This window comes from Rattus norvegicus, chromosome Y (assembly GCF_036323735.1).
Source record: "Rattus norvegicus strain BN/NHsdMcwi chromosome Y, GRCr8, whole genome shotgun sequence".
NCBI lineage: Eukaryota > Metazoa > Chordata > Mammalia > Rodentia > Muridae > Rattus > Rattus norvegicus.
The window spans coordinates 13,204,702-13,214,123 of record NC_086040.1 but is presented as its reverse complement, the minus strand read 5'-3'; the positions used below and the strand labels follow the sequence as shown (position 1 = coordinate 13,214,123).

At 38.0% G+C, this 9,422-nt stretch overlaps 1 pseudogene; it reads left to right on the top strand.

Annotated features, from left to right (window-relative positions):
- The first annotated feature begins 6,830 nt into the window (after window positions 1-6,830).
- Window positions 6,831-9,393, top strand: Glrx-ps10 (glutaredoxin, pseudogene 10; annotated as a pseudogene).
- The last annotated feature ends 29 nt before the right edge of the window (window positions 9,394-9,422 follow it).

Below are 9,422 nucleotides of genomic sequence, written 5' to 3'. Positions count from 1 at the left end.
AATATTTATCATTCAGCTCTGAGTCCCTAAGGAGAGATTAATGGTGGATATTTTGAACTTAATCTGTACCCCAGAGATATCAGTAACTGGTATAATTTGAAGTGATTAGATATGTTAAAGAGGCATACAAAAAAAGAGGTTCATGCTATCTTTGAACAAGTGTGCTTCTCAAACATGTAGCACGAGTTAATGTGGAGTGACCTACACACACACACACACACGCACACACACACAAACTATAAATCATTGACTCGCTTTGTTCTGTGTGTGGCACGCTGAATTTATCCAAGATATCAGGTGTGTGCTCCACAAGTAAGTTACTCCCAAAGTCAATGAAAAATTCAGAATTCCTCTTCCTTTCTTGAGAAAGCATTCTGTACATGAGTAATGGTTACATTCTAATGTTTAAGAAGGATGACTTAAAAAAACTGAATCTGACTTTAAACAAGCATTTTAGAGATGTCTAGTGAATCAATTTGATTTTATGGGCCTGCAGTTACTCAGTTCTCATGATTGAAGGACATAACTCTGTAGGGACAATCAGAGGTTCAACAATTCTTCAAGTTGAAAAAACCAAGAAACCATTTTGGCAACAGCTAAATTCAAAATGGAGAAACTTGTGCTTTGGTAAAGTCCAGTACCTAATATTTAAATGAAACAAAATTATTTTAGATAGCCTTTTAATGGACATCATTCTGAGGAGATAATTGAGCCTTAGTAATCAATGCTTGTGTGCTTACATGGTTAGTTTGTATACAAGTTTACAGAAACCTTGTCACTGAAAGGAGTCTATGTAAGAAATCTATGAACTGTGGATGGGGAAACATCCAAATGTTCTCCCACAACATGACCTCTAGAAAGAGTAGCATAATCTACAATAAAATAATACACTTGAAAGTGAAACATGGAGGAAAAGCCCTGACATGGCTACATTATCACTGTTAACTGTGACATTTTTCTCTCAGCTTCTGTGGCCAGACATGAAGGCTCTGAAGCAAAGTTGCATCCTGTTGATCTGTGAATAAGCTGATAGAGGCTATCAACTTGGTCACATGAAGCATATGAGAGGTTTGACAAGACAGTATCAGGCCATTTGTGACACTGCCCATCCAATGGTAACATGGAAGTTTTGAGAATCACAGAGTGGGAGTCTCATGTATGAACTTTGACACCCAGGTAGGCAAAGTGTAACCTGTCAGTTAGCTTCTTGAGTACCATCCACAATCAAAGGGTAGGCTCAGATGAAGCACCGTTGAAGATAGATTCTGTCCCTTGTGATCTGCATCTCAGGGTATGTGGAAGACCATTCAGCCTCCTGTGACATGTGAGATCAGAGTAATGAGAGGCAGACAGAGGGGACAAATCTGTGCTTTTTTTCTGGACCACCATAACTGCATTATCCAGGCTAAGTATTTGCTAATGGAAGTTTAGTGTCTCCCATTGGCATACGCCAATCTGTATGAAATCTGAATAGAACAACAGACTCCAGGATTCTTTCTTAGTTACTGGATTTACAGATAGTCATTTATACCTTGTCTTCTAGATTCACAAATTATTTTCTGACTTCATATACACAAGGTATAGTATTCTTTCACTCTCGCTCTCTGTATGTGTCTTTCTATATTTCTCTGTCTCATCTCTTTTCTCTGTCCGTCTTCCTCTCTCACCTATTTTTCAGCTTTCCTACAACAATATTTACTAATGATAACATATTTCATGTCAGTTTATGCACTTGCTTCTCTCATAAACCCAAGTGTGATCTGAACTTGCTGTCTACTAGAGAACCACAATTAAAAATAGAATTGATGTCCTGATCTACTAGACTAGAATTTAACAAATGAGAAGACCTAGAATATTCATAAACTCCCAACAAGCCTAGAGTCCAAGGACCATATATGGAAGGAAAATTTTCAGAGATCAAAGAAATGCATGCCAGGATGACCATGGACTGGCTTCTCTTTACAGGGGCTGCAAGCATCAGGAGAAAGGTAACATGGGGCTCTGATAAACATGCATCATTTAATAATTCCTAGTCTCTTCCCTTATTTTACATTTCCCTGTCTGTATTTTCCTAGTGGATGTTGTACTTAAATGTAGTAGTGCCTGCCTTTCAGGAGTATAGAAGTTGTCACATGTGGCACCCTAAGGAAGAATTTGATTTTTCTTCCCTGGCAGAAGCTCCTTACCAATGATCTACAACATCGTTTTCCCTATGACTGCTGCTTTGTTTTGTGTGTGTGTGTGTGTGTGTGTGTGTGTGTGTGTGTGTGTGTTTGTATCTGTCTGTCTGTCTTTGTCTTTGTCTCTGTCTGTCCCTTTCTTCCACATGATACCTCTCTATACTTCAGTTTGGCTTCTTAATTGCTCATTCCAAGATTGACCCATCATGCTTTCCCTGAGTGTTTGTTTTGATGACTCAAATTACACCTGTGTTAATCAATGCACCTTTAGCCAGATCTGTGTACACTGATCACATCACAACCAGCCTCATGGCTAAAATAAGTAATTTTTGAGTCTCTGAGGGAAGTTTTTTTTATCAGAATTTATATGTTTTCTGTATTTTTCACTCCCCTATCCGAACTGTTGTAGTCTTTGGATCTTCCCCAAGTGTTTGCTTAATTGTATTTATCTATGTGCCTGGCCTACTGGGAAGACATCATCCCAACCCTCCAATATTACTAATCAGGAGGAATAGATGAAGAATTTGGAAAAATTGGACATTTAGCTACAGAATATGTCCCCAGGATGGATTAAATGTGTCGAATCAATGCATCACAGACAAGTATTCTGAATTAGGATCAGTTTATTTTCTTCTTTGTCATTCTGACTGTGCTACCTAAGGTGGGGAGGACCATTTGTGGGTTGTGTTTGAAAATTGAGTCTTCACTATTCATGCATGAAGGTGGTAAAAAAATACAATGGATCAGTGATATCTCTGGGTTAGAAGGGATAGTGATAGAAAGTCTTCAATTGTGTCTCAGGCAAAGATCTGGGAAAGGGCAACTTGGCTTGTTTATTTGGATAAGATCTACTTAATGGGTAGTTATGTGCTGTTGAAGGGGACTCTCCTGGATACTCTAATGTATGCTGGAATTTCCATGGTATATTCTGTGATGTCACTAGTATTATGGAAACAGAAACTTCCCCGTGGAATTTAGTTAGTGCTTATTGGTTTACCAACAGAAATGTTTTTCAGGATGATCAAGCTATTTACAGAGAAAACGTAGAGCATGGAGAGACAAAAGAGAGAGGAAGAAGAAATTAAGATACTTTCTTATTATAGAAGGAGAAACATAAATTATCTGGTGGAAAAGGGTCAGTGAGAGCTGTGTGCTGGTCCTGAGGAGCATCCAAGAGGAGTGGTCTTGGTTCAGGCCTTCTAGGAGTAGGACTTACGTACTGAAGGCTCTGGATTCCTAAAGAAGAGAACCAGTTTCAGGAATATCTGATAATTTTTTTGGCAGAGAGCCAGGAATTTTCAAGCATGCATCTGGTTTACTATGTGTTCCTTAATTTCATTTGGAATGAGGAGAAATTACTAAACGTGCCACAGTGATAAAAGCTTTGACTCTCAGGGTAGAGTATTGAATTTTATCTTCAGTGGATCCCTGGACATGCCATTGGCATTTTATGATCAGAATGGAGACAGGGCTACTCCACTGGACATGCATCAAGGTCTCTTTTCTTTGTCTTGAACTTACATGATAAAGGCTTGGTGGTCCTAAACAATACGGACTCCAGGACTTACTTGCATCCGATCAGATATGAATTGACAATGTCCTAGATTTCTTCATGTCTTGGCCATTTTTTTTGTTAAGGGCCATGGGGACTGCAGAATGGTGTGAGGCATATATCTAGAGATCACAGTTGGGAGAAAGAAAATTGCTAATAGATCCAGCTTGAAGAGAGCTTTCCTCCTATTTCAGTGCTTCCAAGTGTCTGTAGACTTCCCCTTTCCTCATGCTTCATTGAGGGACTAGCATTTTCTCTCTTGTGTCTGGGGCATTACTATGCATGTTCCCTTGTGTTTCTCTAGAGGGTCTGCTGGGTAGGTATCATCCCAACCGTCCACCATCAGTGAGCAACTACAACAGATTAAGAAGTTGTTGAAATTGACTAATGAGCTCCAGAAGAAGTTGGAAAACTCCCAGGAATGCTGAACCATTGAACCAACAGCATTTTCAGAGAAGTTAGTCATTATGACCTCCGTGTTAACCTCAGTTTTCTCACACCACAGGAAAATGCAACTGTAATGTCCTCATGTACAAACTCATTTTCTTATGCGTCTCAGAGGCAGGACATGAAGAATGGATAGGAGTGTGATAGGAAGCTATTTAATTTCTCAGAAAAGCAGAAGCTGTGGTTTGAATAACTGTCTTGGGATACAACATGTAATGTGTAAGCACTCATCATGGATTTTATAGACAGAGAATGCATTTTCTGTCCTCAGAGGAACACAGAAATCCGGTCAGCTACAGAAGCACATTAACTAAAACTTAGTTAATAATGTTTTATTTTTTATTATAAATATTTATTTTATTTGTTTTGTATGAGTATTCTGTAAATGTCAGACTCAAGAGAAGTGGGAGTTTGAAGCCATTATACATGGTTGTCTGTCACGATGATTTTGCTGGGAATTGAACTTCAGGACCTATGGAAAAACAGTTAGTGCTCTTAAAACCTGAATCATCTCACCAGCCTAAACTACTTTTGATGGTGATGGTGATGGTGATGGTGATGGTGATGGTGATGGTGATGGTGATGGTGATGAAGATGAAGATGAAGATGATGAAGAAGAAGATGATTATTATAGTGCAACTCTAAATGGATCAAGATTTACCCTCCTCCAAAGCTCTTCCTCCTCTCCTGTCTCAAGAAGAACCTACAGTAAGGAAGACACCAACAGACCTGCCCATCCTCCCCAGCACTAGACAAAGAAAAGTTTTACTTTGTCTTGTTTACGGAGATTTTCTTGTTGTCTGGGCTCATAGCTTCATATCTGAAGCAGGGAGACTAGGGAAATGGGAGCTCCTTTTGGAGGAATCTGCTTACCTTGGAGGAACTGGAAATAGTGAGTAAAAATAAGATGTTGATCCACCACCTTATCCCTTGCTGAGAAAAAAGTCTCCTCTTGACAGCTTGGGAACTGGGTGAGCAGGCTAAGCAAGCATGGCTAACAAGCCAAACCAGATGGGTAAACATTTGTCCATTGGAAATACACGGGGAGCATTTCATTGACTATGCTGACTGTATCTCCTGTCCACTGTGTTCTAATCCCATACAAGGAAAATTTGGTGGATTTTTTCTGTCCTGTGTCAGAACAATAGTGTTTCCTATTCTGAATGCTGTTTCTTCACTGATATGAACCTTGAGAGAATGGAGGGAGCCAAGGAAAGCCACAGCCAATAACATTCTACATTCTAGAATATCAAGCCCTTCTCATAAATAACACTTTCTTGTAGCTGTGAATTCAGCAGGGAGGCAAATTAATACCAACCTCTGATCATGCAGCATAAAAATTAGCATGAGATACAAAAAAGACTTAAAAATGAGTCAGATATCTGATACACAGCAAGAAGTGGTCCCAGGCAGTGTCACAAATAACATTAAGGTTATTTTGTTGAGCAAGAGTTACTCTCCTGGAGTCTTCAAATATTCATATATGCTTAAAAATCTGTCACGGAAGACTGTATTGACATCATACTCTAATCCAGAGATACCATACAAAAAAAGTATATTATTCCTTCTGAAGTACTGGATTGAAATTTATTCGCCTCACACATTTGTATGTGAGGCTGAATTTAATGTTCTACATAGATAAAAGAATTCTCTCAATCCTTGCCTTAGTAATTTGTTTTGTTTTGTTTTCTTTTTTTTAATTGGGAAAATGGCTGACTATTCATCAAGTCCACACCTGAACTGCAGTGACTGTTTCTCAGACTGTATACATAGATGACATCTGAGAAGTAGTTAACATTTTAATTCGAGGCATCTCCCAATGGATCTGTTTGGGCCTTTATAAGCATGCATATACTTATTTCAGGTAAGGGAATCATGTAGTATCCAAAACATTACAGGATCCGTCTGCTGTAAATATTTTTTTTTACACAAGTGAAGGAAGGTGTATCAAAGGCTGTGTATCAAAGGTTGTAGATATTACACCATCTATAGAAGATAATATATCAAGAAGAATTCTGTAGGGCTACACACATTGTCTAAATATCCCCACACAATACTAAGCCAGGATGGACAAGAAATCACTTCACGTGGAAACTTAAAATAATCTGATGCTATGGTTATGTGGAGTGTTAATAGATAAAGAAAAACCACCTAAAAAGCACATGCATATATACCAGATGCTATTCAAAAATTATTCAGAGGCAGTTTGCAACCTACATTTAGCACAAAGAGATTGATTCCCCACTTCACAGATTCTGATCAGAAACATTGATTAATAAGAGATCTATATTAGAACTCACTTGCATATCACATGTCTGAATAACTAGGTAGTCACAGCAAACATGACATTCGGGAAGCATACCTGGAACTTGTCAACAGTTGAGGGAGTGCATGTAGTGGATGATGTTTGGGCTTGAAACTCGAAAGTCCAAAATACCACTTAGATTTTAGTTTTGAGGACAATAAATACTTAATGAGTTTTGGGACAAAATTTGAATCTAAAGACTCCAAAAATTATTTATCAATCAGCTCTTAACCACTTTTGAGATTGGTGGATATTATGAATTTAGTCTGTGCCCCTGAGGTATAGGTAAGTGGTGCAATTTGAAGTGATTAGATATGCTAAAGAGGCATGCAAAACAAAGGAGGCCATGGTATCATTGAACAACTGTGCTTCTCCAAAACGTAGTACGTTTTACTGTGGAGTGACCTAGACACTAGACACACACACACACACACACACACACACACACACACACAGAGAGAGAGATACACACACACATACAGACACACACACAAACACACACACAAACACACACACACACACACTCACACACACACACACAAAACCCACAAACAATTGACTTCCTTTGTGCTGTGTGGGGCATGCTGGATTTATACAAGATATGAAGTGTATTCTCCTCAAGTAAGTTAAACTCAAACTCAATGAAAAATTTAGAATTCCTCCTCCTTTCTTGAGAAAGCATTCTGTGCATGAGTAATGCTTACATTTAAAGTTTAAGTGGGATGACTTGAAAACAGTAACAACGGAATCCCACTTTGATAACAGCATTTCAGGGATGTGTAGTGATTCAATTTTGATTTTATGAAACTGCAGTTGCTCAGGTCTCATGATTGTAGTATTGAACCAGGTCATTACTAGATATAACTCTGTAGAGACACTAAGATCTTGGAAAATTCTTAAAGTTTGAAAACCTAAGAAAGCATATTGGCAACAGCTTAATTCAAAAGGGAAAAACTTGTGCTTGGGTAAGTTCCTGTACCTAAGACTGAGCAGCTGGTTCAAAGCAAAAGACAAACATTGCATGTAAACAAGGACTACTGGGGACAGAACCTGTTAATAAAATGAAGAAAGCTAAGGGCTTCAGGAAATATGCATGAGGATGACTTTGAATGGTTGAAATTATATGCTATAAATTTAGTGGTACATATGAGAGGATGAATTTTTGGAATGTTTATCTCCTTAGGAGTGTAAACATTTGAGCTAAGTAAATGATGTAACCTAGGTAGGAAAGGGAAGTGATTTTCCATTCAGACATTGGAATTCCCTTCGTGCCGAACATGAACATGGGAGGGTTTCAAAGAAATGATGAAGCACATCAAGAGCTTCGGAGCATCCAGTAGGAGTCTCAGAGGATTAATTTGTTCTTGTTATGGGGGATTTTCAAGTTTATTATTGGAAATCAGCAAAGAGAAATTCAAAATCTAGAAACCAAATTTTGTAAAAGTTGCTTTAGAATATTAGCTTTAGAAGACCGTGACCTGTAAAGGCTCCAAAAAGGCATAGCCAGATTCACCTTTTAAAATGTATTACAATAGTTGACTTACTGCCTTTCCACTCTGTTCCCAAGGCCTGCCACAGGGTGTGACTGTGGTGCTAAACCTTCAGCAAGAGAATTCTGCTTAACTTAATTAGTGTGTTTTGTTTCTGTTTTGAGTTTTGTTTGCTTCAAGTATTAGTAATATTGGTTTGGTTGGAAGTTTTGTTATTCATTCTTTATAAATTTTTGTTCTTTTGGTGAATTTGCAGTTCTGTTAATGTCATGCACTTTACATTATGATTGTATCATTTAAGCCCTTTTTGAAAAAAATTAATATATATTTTTCAGAATAAAATGTGTTTTTCAACTCATAAGAAACAAGTTTTTTCTTGTGTAGTGTTGCATCCTGTAGTCCCGGAAACCATATGCAGATATAGATCACTGAAATTTGCAGGGTCTTGAGATTCACAATTGTTCCCAGCAAGCCAGAGGTTCACATGTGAAATGGCCTTTCGATGTGTCCAGTGTGGCCTACTCTGTATACCAATTTCATCATGGAAAAGGTATCCATACTGTATCCTTTTGGTCATATATTTAGCTATTCCTAAAGTATAGTAGTTTAAGATTGATCACATAGAAAAAATTAATGAGAAAATCAACAGTATTGCTCTAATGATTTTCAGGAAATGAAAACACTCACCAATGGATTAGAAATGAAAATCAGAAAAATGAGACGTAATCTTTCTCTGGTTTCATGAAATATCATCTCAGTGGAAACCACATAGAAGAGATAATGAATTCCATTATTTTAAAAACATTTTTTATACTTAGTTTTTATGTTGTTGGCCTTGATTCTGTATTTGGTGCCTATTGGGGATAGTTGTTTGCTTCAGATTATTATCTTTGCCATTATTATTGCTATTATTTCTTTATAAATAAGTGTTTCACTTGATGTAAGTGCTATATAACACATACATGCAATTCACCGCACGGTTCAAGAGTATGGGAACTGCAAGACCCAATCCGGGAAGATGTTCCTGTACATCGAGCCCACATTTAGTGATGCAAAAATACTAAAGAAATCCTCAATCAACTCCCTTTGAAACATGGTCTTCTGGAATTTGTAGACATCACAGCCACTAACAACACCAATGCGATTCAAGATTACGTACAACAGCTCACTGGAGTGAGAATAGTTCCTTGGGCCTTCATAGGTAAAGAAAAGCTGCATAGACAGATGCAGTGATCTAATCTCCCTCCAACAGAATGGGAGGCTGATGACTTAACTGAAGCAGATTGGAGCTCTGCAGTTATGAAAGGGGTGGCAGGAAAAACCCATGCTGACAGCAAACATTCCATCACGCTGATGCCAGTGAACCTGAGAGATGATGTGCATCATGGAGGATGTCACTATTTTCTTATGATTGGGATTCTCAATAAATTGGTTTTATTCTATTACTC